Source organism: Suncus etruscus, chromosome 3 (genome assembly GCF_024139225.1).
Source record: "Suncus etruscus isolate mSunEtr1 chromosome 3, mSunEtr1.pri.cur, whole genome shotgun sequence".
NCBI classification, from domain to species: domain Eukaryota; kingdom Metazoa; phylum Chordata; class Mammalia; order Eulipotyphla; family Soricidae; genus Suncus; species Suncus etruscus.
In genome coordinates, this window is record NC_064850.1 from 160,343,144 (window position 1) to 160,356,270 (window position 13,127).

A 13,127-nucleotide genomic window follows, 5' to 3' on the forward strand; every position below is an offset into this window, starting at 1 on the left:
ATAAGGGAGGGACTGGTTATGATTCAAGGGGTAGATCAATGCCTGGCATGTGAGACTCTAGTTTTACTTGTTGACACTGCATGATCCACTATACAGGCTGGTATTGAGTCCCCTCTAATTCCACAACAACTAAAAGTCAAAGGGTTCAGGGACTGGAATGGTAGTACAGTGGGTAAGGCACTTTTCTTGCATGCTGTAGACCCAAATTCAATCTCTGGCATCTCATATAGTCCCCCTGAGCACTGAGCTAGGAGTAACTTCTGAGCATTGCCAAGTGTGCTGCCCCCCAAAAAAGTCAAAGCGTAGAGAAGTATTGGGAGTACTTGTGATCCAAAGTTGAATTTGGTGTATGTCTTAAATTCAGAAGGCCTGGTTCAGTTCCCAGCATTTCATTGTGCCCTAAGAAACCATCAGAAGTGCAAAGCACATCTGAGTACAGTTCCAAGAGTGGCTCCTGAGCACTTCTGTCCAAAACAATAAAATAAAGCAAAATCTTCTCTGGGTCTATGTTTAATTTTGTTGGCCATTGTATAAGTTTTGCTTGAATTTTTGTTTGTTTTCGGCGGGGCACATCCAGCAGTTCTCAGGGATTACTCCTGTCTCTATTCAGGGGACAATATGAGATGTTGGGAACTGAATCCAAGTTGGCCACATGCTAGGCAAATGCTCTATCTATACACTATACTATTGCTCCAGCACCTGCTTATAATTTTTGAGATCACTCCCAACAGAGTTCTAGGTCTACTGACTACACTGTGCTGGGAGGCTGGACATTGTCACTCCTGGTGGTACTCAAGGGAACATGTGATGCCAGGAATCAAATGAAAAACTCCTGCATATAAAGCATGTAATCAGCCCTTTGAGCTATCTCTCAGGCATTATGATTCGTAAGCTTAAACTATGCTAGAGTAACAGAGCAGGGAGTCATTGATAAATATATATTATTTTATATATTCAATATAAAATATGCCTAAATAAATTTTTACATATATTAAAAATCTCTTTTAAAATTAAATTTAATTTTGGTCAGAGAGACAGTATACCTAGCAGAGCGCTTGGCTTGCATATGACCTACTGAGAATTGATCCCCACCAGCACCATATACAGTTTATTTTTTCTTTATTTTTCCTTTTTTTTTTTCTCTTTTTTTGGGGGGTAGGGTTAGCAGCTGGCAACACCCAGGCGTGACTCCTGGAATCTGTGCCCAGAAATCACAGGCTTAGGGGACCACATGGAGTTCTGGGGATCAAAACCGGATTGACCATGTGCAAGGTAAATGCTCTACCCACTGTGCTATGGCTCCAGACCCACATAGTCTCTTGAGTGACACCTAAAGGGAACTCTGAGCACAGAGCCTTAACACTTCAGGGTATGGCTCAAAAGCAAAAAAATTTTTTTTGGATTTTTGGGTCACACCGGTGGTGCTCAGGGGTTCCTCCTGGCTCTACGCTTAGAAATCGCTCCTGGCAGGCTCAGAGGACCATATGGGATGCTGGGATTTGAATCACTGCAAGGCAAAGGTACTACCTCCATGCCATCTGTCCGGCCCATCAACAGCTCAGAAATTTTACAGATACAAAACCAGCCTTAAAGGAGAAACTGAAAGGCCTACTTTAAGACAAGATAGACCAATAGATACATCAATCTTATAAATAAATATGGCATTAACTCACATGACAATCATCTCTCTCAATGTCAATGGATTAAATGGACCAATTAAGAGGCACAGAGTGGCAAAATGGATCAAAAAGATGAATCCAACCTTCTGCTGCCTCCAAGAAACACACCTGAATAGTCAGAACAGAGACTCAAAATCAAAGGCTGGAGGAAAATCATCCAAGCAAATAACACCCTTAAAAAAAGCTGGAGTGGCAATATTAATATCTGACAATGCAAACTTTAGACTCAGAAAAGTTGTAAGGGATAAAGATGGACACTATGTACTAATCAAGGGATATGTACAGCAGGAAGAAATCGAAATATTAAATATATATGCACCTAATGAGAGACCAGCAAGATATCTAATACAACTATTGACAAATCAGTAATAACACAATAATTGTGGAAGACCTCAACACAGCCCTTTTAACACTTGATAGGTCAACCAGACAGAAACCCAACAAAAATATATTAGACCTGAGAAGAGAAATGGAAGAAAGAGGCCTAGTAGATATATATAGGACATTCCATCCTCAGAAACCTGGATACACATTCTTCTCCAATACACATGGCTCATTCTCCATGATAGACCACATGCTGGTACATAAAACATATCTCCATAAAATTAAGAGGATAGAAATTTTACAGGCTATCTTTGCTGATCATAAAGCTCTGAAATTAGATGTGAATTACAAAGGCACACAGAAGAAAAACTTTAACAACTGGAAACTAAACAGCCTGCTATTGAACAACCAGTGGGTCCGTGGTGAAATCAAAGAAGAAATTAAGGGCCCGGAGAGATAGCACAACGGCGTTTGCCTTGCAAGCAGCCAATCCAGGACCAAAGGTGGTTGGTTCGAATCCCGGCATCCCATATGGTCCCCCATGCCTGCCAGGAGCTATTTCTGAGCAGACAGCCAGGAGTAACCCCTGAGCACCGCCGGGTGTGACCCAAAAACAAAAACAAAGAAAAAAAAAGAAATTAAAACTTTCCTGGAAACAAATGACAATGAAGACACAAATTATCAGAATCTATGGGACACAGCAAAAGCAGTACTGAGAGGAAAATTTATAGCTTTACAAGCACACATCAGGAAGGAAGAAGGGGCATACCTGAATAGCTTAATGACACAGCTCATATAATTAGAAAATGATTAACAAAAGGAGCCAAAAATAGGAAGACAGAAGGAAATAACAAAACTGAGAGCAGAAATCAATAAAGTGGAAACCCAAAAAACAATCTGAAAGATAAATGAAAGCAGAAGTTGGTTCTTTGAAAAAATAAACAAGATCGATAGTCCATTGGCAAAACTCACAAATAAATAAATATCTAGTTATTACATTTACATGTCTCCTGGTTTGAAATTTGAAAGCAAAATGAAGTAAAATTTCTAAAAAGTTTAGATCCTCAAACTTTTTTCATTCTTCAAATTATGTAGTATAATTTATAGAAGTTTTTGCTTAATTCTTAGAATTCCAAGTAGAAATCATCAATGACTGCATTTACAGAGCATTTTGAAAAGTTCAACATTGATCAAACTGTTCTATTAATTAAGTGCTCTTATTTTGTTTTGTTTTGTTTTTTGTTTTGTTTTGTTTTGTTTTTGGAGGGGGTCACACCCGGCAGCGCTCAGGGGTCACTCCTGGCTCTATGCTCAGAGATCACCCCTGGCAGGCACAGGGGACCATATATGGGATGCCGGGATTCGAACCACTGTCCTTCTGCATGAAAGGCATATGCCTTACCTCCATGCTATCCTTTCCGGCCCCTGATTAAGTGTTCTAATTAAGTGTTCAATTCATTGAAAGTTAGCAACAGATCTAAGATATGTGTGCTATTGTTATACTCACTGTGGTACTAGGTAATCCAAAGTATAGAGACATTGTCAATAATTCTTAAGTAAAAAATGACAGATTTTTTTTTTTTTTTTTTTTTTTTTTTTTTTTTTTTTTTTGGTTTTTGGGCCACACCTGGTAAGGCTCAGGGGTTACTCCTGGCTATGCGCTCAGAAGTCGCTCCTGGCTTGGGGGACCATATGGGACGCCGGGGGATCGAACCGCGGTCCGTCTCCTAGGCTAGCGCAGGTAAGGCAGGCACCTTACCTCCAGCGCCACCGCCCGGCCCCAGATTTTTTTTTTATTTTACAATGTTGGCGATTGAACAAGAATCTCATCTACACATACACAAAGCAAGAGTTCTGTCTCTGAATGATAAACCCAGTCTTTGGAGTTAAAATTTAAACATTGATTGATGCATTGATGTTAGGCTTCTGTTTTTGATGTTTCTGCTTCTGTTACCACAAATCTTCATAATATAATAACAAATGAAGAATGTGCCTCAATAATAGTTTAGTTTCTGTGCCAGAGGGAAAGCTCAACAGGCCAGAGCATATGCTTTGCATGTAGGGGGCCTGGGTTTAATTCCCTGGCACTGCATGATCCCCTGAGCACCACCAGGAATGACCCCACACGCTAAGCCCCAGAGTAGCCGTGGAGCACTGCAGGTGTTTCTCCCCCAATATAAAAAGGAATGTAATAAAATTATCCACAGTGTTATATTTATTTTCATAAAATATGTAGGAACTTTAGGGAAATGTAAGGTAATTCAAATATAATGCATATTTTTATCATCCTCTCAATTGTTCAACTCCAGTTTATTGGAACCTGAGAAATTATGAAATTCTCTCTTCCTCCGTTTCAGTGTCCTAGAGGAAAAGAGACTCTGAACTCTGTGCACAGCGTCCTTGCATGACTGCGTAATCACCACTCTGCCCAATGCTCCTCCCAAGCTTGGCAACGTGCTTCTGCCCTGCTCCTTCTCCTCTGCCCTCCTACTGCCCCTTCTTCTCGCCCCCAGATGCTTTCATTGGCTCAGTTCTGCCACATCACCCAAAGTAATGCATCAGTGGGTGGATTTCCACCCACGCATGATGTGGGATGTGTAATTTTCATCCCGTTCTGAAAGTCATAGAGCCCTTCCAGGATAAAAATTGATAACAGGTTTTCTTATTAAATTCTCTAAATATTGATAACAGGTTCTCTTCCAGAAAATTGTAGGGCAAGTGGACTTTGCTCTATTAAGGAAAACATTTGAAGTTTTCTATTTTATTTTACTATTATTTTTAAAATACAGTTAATTTTTTTTTTTTTGGTTTTTGGGCCACTCCCGGCAGTGCTCAGGGGTTACTCCTGGCTGTCTGCTCAGAAATAGCTCCAGGCAGGCACGGGGGACCATATGGGACACCGGGATTCGAACCAACCACCTTTGGTCCTGGATTGGCTGCTTGCAAGGCAAACGCCGCTGTGCTATCTCTCCGGGCCCCACAGTTAATATTTTTATTTTAGTGCCAGAGCTAATAGTTCAGTGGGTAGGTCTCTTGCCTTGCCTGGGTTTGATCCCAGGAACTAAATATGTTACCCTAGCCTCTCTGTTAGTGAGCTCCAAGAGGAAAGCTAGAAGTCAATTCTGAGCATAGCTGAATAGCTCCCATCCCCCCACCCACAAATAAGTTAAAAACTGCAACATATCAAACTAATTGGAAGTTCAACTTCTGCTTGATTACCTTTGAGAATCTTGTTTCAAAGTTCTAATCTACATATTCAGTTGAGCTAAATAAATCTCTTGACTTCTACCTGTTGGCTTTTGTTTTTCAGAGAAAATATAGTTATAATAATACCTCTTTTATGTATTTGATGAGTTAGCCAACTATTGGGTGCCCTTCTATTCTGCTCTTGTTTTATCTAAGAACACTCATCATCTTTAGCAATCTAGTTATGTATGTAACTTTTAGGTTCCCTCTTCATTTTTTTCCCTCACTTTTCTAAGAATACTTCTATTTGTCTGAGTTCTTCTGAACACAAAGTGCTTAGAATTGAACACAGAGTCCCAGATGTGGTCTGACAAATACAAAGTACAATGCAACTATTATCCTTCATTTTTTGGAAAGTATGCCTTTTTATTTACTTGGGCAGGGTTCAGGGGACAACAAGTGGCTGTGCTCAGAGCTTACTCCTGGCTCTGTGCTCAAGTTTTTACTCCTGGTAGGGCCAGGGACCATATGTAGTGCTTGGAACTGAACCTGAGTTGGCTATGTGCAAGGTAAGCTCCCTATCTACTGTAAACTCTGTCTGGCCCAACCTATTACTTTTCATGTAAATGACTTATCTTTCCCAGTAGCATGTTTGAGGTCTGTGATCTCCTTTCTTTTTTTAAGCTGTCTTCATTATTATACCTTATATAGTAAGCCAGTACATATATATCTTGTAAATATTAAAGTAAAATACCTATTTAATGAAATCCTATGTACTTATTCTTTATAATGGGCACATATTTTCTCTTCTACTTTCCTTTTTCCTAACATACACTGAATTTTTTTTTTTTTTTTTTTTTTTTTTTTTTTTTTTTTTTTTTTTTTTTTTTTTTTTTTTTTGGTTTTTGGGCCACACCCGGTAACGCTCAGGGGTTACTCCTGGCTATGCGCTCAGAAGTCGCTCCTGGCTTGGGGGACCATATGGGACGCCGGAGGATCGAACCGCGGTCCGTCTCCTAGGCTAGCGCAGATAAGGCAGGCACCTTACCTCCAGCGCCACCGCCCGGCCCCATTTTTAAACACACTATTTTTATTTCACAACCTTCCATGGGTCATAACGCAAAGTTGAAAAACATTGCTTTAGTACTCATGGCATATGATCTAGCAATTTCTTCTTCTCAGTATCCCTTTTATCTTTTTTGCAATATCATTGATCAAACTAAAGATTTACCTAGAAAGGGTAACAGAGAGTGAGTTTCAATAATCTGTTATTTCATTAGGATTGTAGTGTAGCATAAATTGAAGGCATCATAGTTGAGAAAGTCTAGAAAACACATGGGTATGATAATAAAAGATCTCAATGTCTTTAGAAAATGTCTATTGGCCCAATCAAGAAAAGGAGAAAAACAGCAACATTGCATTCTCACAGTAGATTGTATTAACAAGAATAGGCACCAATTGATAACAATTAATGTACAGTGTTGTATATTTCATACTCCCAATTGGGTACAAAAAGAAAGTTATTTGTATATTTATTTGTATAGTTGCTATGTATAGAGTATCTCTGGTGTATAAATTGGTCACACTGGTGTATCTGCATGGGGAAACTGTGAGAGATCATTGGTTTTTCACTGTACATGTTTTCATAAACTGCATGTTTTATTGTAAGTTTTTATAAACCATATAAATGTTTAAAAATAATAATATATAATTCAATAGATAAATAAGGACATTTTATAAAACATCATAAAACCTATCAAATTAAAAGACTTTTAGAGTTTGGCTGCTAGTTATGATATTTGCTGGAAATGACAATGAAAAATAAACCACTAGAAAAATGTGTTTTCTATAGTGGTTGTCAGACATTTTGTTTGTGTTTTTGTTGTTGTTGATGATGTTCTTGTGTTTGCTTTGGGGACACACTTGGCAATATTCAGGAGTTACATCTGGTTCTGCACTTAAGAATTACTTTTGGTGGTAGGGAACCATATGAGATGCTGGTGATTGAACGCTGGTTGGGCTCATGCAAGGCAAGATCCCTCCCTGTTGTACTGTCCTCTAAGCCCTTGTCAGATAGTTTGTTTCTTTCATTGGGTTTCTGAATTAATTCATAGAACCACTGATGCCCAGAAGATGTGTTCTCTCTCATGCCTCTTCCTCACTATAAGACTTGTCATTTCAATCCAGGAAGAGAATCTAAATATGTTTTACAGGATGATGCTGATTTTCCATCTTTTTAGACAATAGGACCTAAGAGTACAGGCAGAGGGCAGAGAAAAAGAGAAATCCCTGAAATGTAAAGGGAGTCCTAAAAAGAGTAAGCAAAGAAAGGCATTACAGGTCTTTAGGGAAGAGAACTGGTTCAATTCACGAGCCTGTGGCTATTGTGCTGCTTGTGTCCTGTAGTCCCAGAACTTCATGGCAGTGCTTTGGCATATCCAGGACCAGGTCAAATGATGGTCTTGATGATCTCAAGAGTTGTACTGAGGCATGCTGGGGGAAATATGTGCTCATGTAAGGCATGTGACTTTTCTGTCTCTGTGGCCCCTGAAATAGGTTTTCTTTATCTTTTTTTTCTTACTTCTTTTTTAAATTAATGTTTTATATTTATATCTATTTATATTTTATAGATATATTTAGAAATATTTTGTGTTTTATTTTTCCCATGGGGGAAGGTACCAAAGCCTAGGTTAGCCACAAGCAAGGCAATGCCCTATCTACTGTCCTATTTTTTGTCTGGTTTAGGGCCACACCCAGCAGTATTTAGGGTTACTCCTAGCTCTTTACCTAGGAATTACTCAGGGATCAAACCCAGATCAGTTGTATGAAAGGCAAATTCCTTATCATTGTACTATTTTTCCAACCCCAAAATTCATATTATGAGAAGAATTTTCTTAGACTTTGTCCAAATACAGTATTGTTAAAACAGCTGTGAAGGGTCCAGGGAGATATATTACAACAGGTAGTACACTTGCCTTGCACTGGCTGTCCCAGGTCCCATTCACACTATATAGTTTCCAAGCCCTACCACAAGTAATGCCTGAGTGCAGAGCAAGTCCTGAGATCCACCAGATGTGGCTCCCCAAACAATAACAACAACAACAAAACAGCTGTGGGGGGAGTCAAATTAGTTTAAAACATATATAAATTGTCCATAAATGGCACATTATAAGCAACAGAAAAGGCACATTTTAAAAGCTGGGATATATAAAAAATACATTTTTACAAACATGTAAATATTCCTATAGTTCTTTTCCTTATTATAACTCAACAGTTTGATTTTATTTTGCTTTTGTTTACAAAGTTGATGAATACCCAGGTAGTGATCCAATTTGTGTTTAAACTTTGCTCTAAATGCTTGAATAATTGTTCCAGATTCTTTGCTCTGTCTCTTTCTGTCTCTCTGTTTCTGTTTCTCTCTCTTAGTCTCTGTCTATCTCTTTCTCTTCTTTCAGTCTAAAGTGAACACACTCCTCAAAGTTTCTAAGTTGGCAAAGTCTGTTGGCCCAATCAGCACTCCTATCATTTATGCTGCTTTGATAACTTCCAAAACTGTCAATCAAGTAGTTGGTTTCATGTTTTATCAGGACGAAAGGTACATTTATTTGGTTGTTTGTTTAGGGGTCACTCCAGAGAGCACTCAAGGGTTCCTCTTGGTTCTTCAGCCAGAAATCACTCCTTGCAGGCCTGGGGGACTATGTGAGTGGTTGGGATTTGAACCACAGTCTGTCTCCGGTCAGTCGCTTGGAAGGTAGTCACCCTACCCATTACCTCAGCATCACTCTGGAAAGGTACATTTTGTAAATATTCCATACTTAGTTTTTTGGGGGTTGTTTTGCTTGTTCTTTGGTTTGGGTTTTTTGGGGTTTTGTTTTGGTTTTGGTTTTGGGGTCATACCCAGCAGCGTTCAGGGGTTACTCCTGACTCTGCGCTCAGAAATTGCTCCTGGCAGGCTTTGGGGACCATATGGCATGCCAGGATTTGAACCACTGCCCTTCTGCATGCAAGGCTGATGCCTTGCCTACATGCTATCTCTTCGGCTCCTCTTCATCATCTCTAAATAAAACTTTTACTTTCCTATTTGTCTTCTCCTGAAATTTCTTCCCGTGAAGGAAGGTGACATTCTTGAAAAGGACTGACTTTTCTTTCCTGCTAAGAACAATTTCTTGTTCCATCCTGGGTTCCATAACTCTCAAGAAATGAGGTGGCAGGGATCATGTCCCAAACCAGGCAGAACAAGTGGAACCCACTGTGATTTAAAGACTGCCTCAGGGAGCTGGTGAGAAGTGAGGTCTGTACCGTGCAGAGACTCATTGCAGATTCTTGTCAGTCTTAAACCTCCCCAAGAACTTTCCTGGATGAGCGTTGTGGATAGAGAGGGAACAGGAGATTTCTTTCTCAAGATACCACTTCTCAGCCCGGAGAGATAGCACAGCAGCATTTGCCTTGCAAGCAGCCAATCCAGGACCTAAGGTGGTTGGTTCGAATCCCGGTGTCCCATATGGTCCCCAGTGCCTGCCAGGAGCTATTTCTTTGGTTGTTGTTGTTGTTGTTTTTGGGTCACAGCCGGCAGTGCTCAGGGGTTATTCCTGGCTTCATGCTCAGAAATTGGGATGCCAGGATTTGAATTGATGACCTTCTGCCTGAAAGGCAAACGCCTTACCTCCATGCTATCTCTCTGACCCCAGCCAGGAGCTATTTCTGAGCAGACAGCCAGGAGTAACCCCTGAGCAATGCCGGGTGTGGCCCAAAAACCAAAAAAAAAAAAAAGATACCACTTCTCTTCTTCTCACTTCACATGAGGCACCAATAATACTATAACTGTGATGTCATGTATAATGTGAAACACGTATTTGATCGTCTCCCTTGATAATGGCACAGAACTCTTAAAGTACTTAGAATTTCCCAAGTAATAAAAGCATTGGCCAGCCAGAAAGAGAACAGTAGGTAGGGCTACACAGGCTCCATCCCTGGCACATATGTTCCCCCAAGAACCACCAGGAGTGATCTAGGAGTAACCCTAAGAACAACTTGTGTGGCCCAAAAGGAAAAAAAAGTATTGGGATCATCTTCAATTACATTCAGTCTTTTGACCCAGATTTCTGATAATAGTTCTAGAGCCATAAGGTGAAAGTAATGTCTTGTTATTCATAATAGCTCCTTTTAATCATATCTGAGTTTGTTAAAGGAAGAATTTTTAAAAGTCTGTAAGGCTGAGAGATGATTGTGAGGGAGACTAACCATGATTTGATGATTTAAACTTGTAGTCTTCCCACCTTCCATCTCCAGAAGGAGATGGGGTTAAGGCTGAATCAATTAAAATGGCCAGTGGTACCAAGATCGCTCACTACAGAAAACTGACCTTGACAACCACAACTGGGCAAAACTTATCCTGGGGCCAATAAGAAAGATCCCAGCCTAGGTTTTGGCCTAGGATTTGTACAATAACCAAGATCTCTAATTCCAGAGGTCTGACTTTTACAACTGCAACTGAGCAGAACTTCTGAAACCATAATGAAAGACTTTATCCTCAGTTTCTAGGATCTGTGCAAAAACCAAGGCCACTACTAATTACAGAAGACTGATTACAACAACAGTGATGGAACAGAACTTCTAGAACACCCGTAAAGAAAGATTCTATCCTAGATTTTGTCCTATAACCTGTGCAAATACCAAGATCTCAGCTACAGAGGCCTGATTTTATCATCCACTGTTGTGTATGTAAACATTTCCATGGGATTATTATGTTACTGATCCTACCCTGATCGGTAATTGTGCCCTACCCTACGGTATAACCTGGCATTCTGCTCCCACCCTAGGGTGCTACCTGATTATGATGTATAAAAGCAAGGGTCTGTGGAAGGCTAGGGCTTTTTGGCTCTGGAGCTGATTCTGGGGCTTTTGGTGAAAGAGTCCCTCTCTTTCCCTTCCAAATTGAAACCAGGAAGGGGACTTCGATGGCAAAGGCAGGAGGAACCACCTCTCAACTCCTCTGTTTCCCCGTCCAAGGGAATGCCGAGGTTCACGTTGTAGTCTACTTGCTCTCCAGAGCTCAGCCAGGGAATAGGGATTCAATTGAAAGAAGGCCTGTTGGAGAGGTTCTGGTTGTAGAGGACCAGGGGTTCGCTCAGCAGGGGCCCCAACTCAAACTTGGGCATCTGGAAGGTCATGTGTTTGGAGGCCTTCTCATATCCACCATAAGGCATGGTCATCCTGTTGAAGGACTTATACTGAGGGAGTTCAGCTTTGCCTCCATAGGCCAACAGGTCCACACCAAGCTCCACTTTCTGCTGAGAGTCTATCCCATGGCTCACTTCCAGGGGGAAATGTAAGTCTTGAAGATAGTGACGTGTTTTCCTTCTCCACCTGATGGGTCTCCTGCCCCCATTTCTCCAGCCCCTGCTGTGCCAGCAGCTCCTCCACTTCCAGCCTGACCCCCCGGGGACCATCTCCAGATCCAGATCCAGCCCTGGTGGTGCAGGTGGTCAGCACCAATATGTCCAGCAGAGCCATATGTCCTTGCCTGGGCCCCTTCACCCTTGCTGTCAGCCATTCCCTGCACAGCTGTGCCCAGCTGGCCTCCCACTGTGGGGAGGAACTTATGAAAATGATCCAGCGAATTGTCTGTGAAGACGTTAGGGTTATTCTCATAGATGAATTTCTCCACCCACATCTGCCGCAACTTGAACATCTTGGAGCCCCGGTTTGTGAGCAATGACAGTTCCTCCAGCATCACATCCCGTGGGATACTGATCTTCTTTCCCAGGATCAGGCCTGAACTCTCCTGACGACCTGTCAGACCCCTGGGAAAGAGGAGAGAAAGAGAGGGGAGAAGAGGAGAGAGAAAACAGGAGAAAAGAATTAGAAGATGAGAGAAGAGAAAAGCAGAGAAGAGAGGGGAGCAGAGAAAAGGTTTTTGCTTGCCATCAGTGACAATTAGGGGTGTATGTTTCTTCTTCCAAAATAAGGGCCTAATTCACTGCACTCAAAGATGGGCTTTCTGGTCTACCTGGACGTGAATGGAAAATGTGCTTCAGGGCCGGAGAGGTAGCATAGAGGTAAGGCGTTTGCCTTTCATGCAGAAGGTTGGTGGTTCGCATCCCATATGGTCCCCTGAGCCTGCCAGGAGGAATTTCTGAGCATAGAGCCAGGAGTAACCCCTGAGTGCTGCCAGGTGTGACCCAACAACCAAAAACCAACAACAACAACAACAACAAAAAGAAAAAGAAAATGTGCTTCATCTCGCCTGCTACTCAGCCTTTCTAGCATCTCGTCGAAGGATCTCTGTCTACGGATTACATATGGGCTTTCTGATTGCCCTGGGATCCCGCATCGCCTACTACATGGGTGGTGAACAGGCGGCTCCCGGCCAAAATGAATGCGGCTCTTTGTCTCTTATCATTATTTTGTATACTGTGGCTCTTTGCCAAGTTCGGATTTTGTTCTGCTGCTTCTGAGGAGGGACCTCTGAGGAGAGATCTCCGAGCACAGAGTCCCGTCTCCCATCCCTCGGAAACAACTGCACAGGCCAGCGAGCGGGGGACCCGTGTGTCACATGTTGGGTCACATCTGGCCGTTAGTTCTTAGTTTGAAGGACGCAGCACACCCTCACCATCACTGCAGGATTTTGACCCTCACTCAAAATGGCAAAATGCAATATGTGTTTCATAGATTATTGTTAAAATTAGATGCTTTTGTGTGTCTGTTTTGGCAGGTCACTGCGTGGTGTAGCTCTCTGACTCTCACAGTTTAAAATTTTGGCTCTTTGTGTCGAACTTCTTCGCCACTCCTGGCCTACTATATCCTCGATCATTGAATTTCAGTTTCTCCATCTACTTTTCCAAGGAAGATATTACTTGGAATTCTTCATCTTGTACGTCATAAATATATCATCTCTGGAGCTTGTAGTTGATTCCTTGATACATGTTTCTGGTTTTA

At 41.5% G+C, this 13,127-nt stretch overlaps 1 pseudogene; it reads right to left on the reverse strand.

Moving 5' to 3' along the window:
• Nucleotides 1–11,053: 11,053 nt before the first annotated feature.
• Nucleotides 11,054–12,458, reverse strand: LOC126004507 (myozenin-1-like; annotated as a pseudogene).
• Between the last annotated feature and the right edge of the window lie 669 nt (nucleotides 12,459–13,127).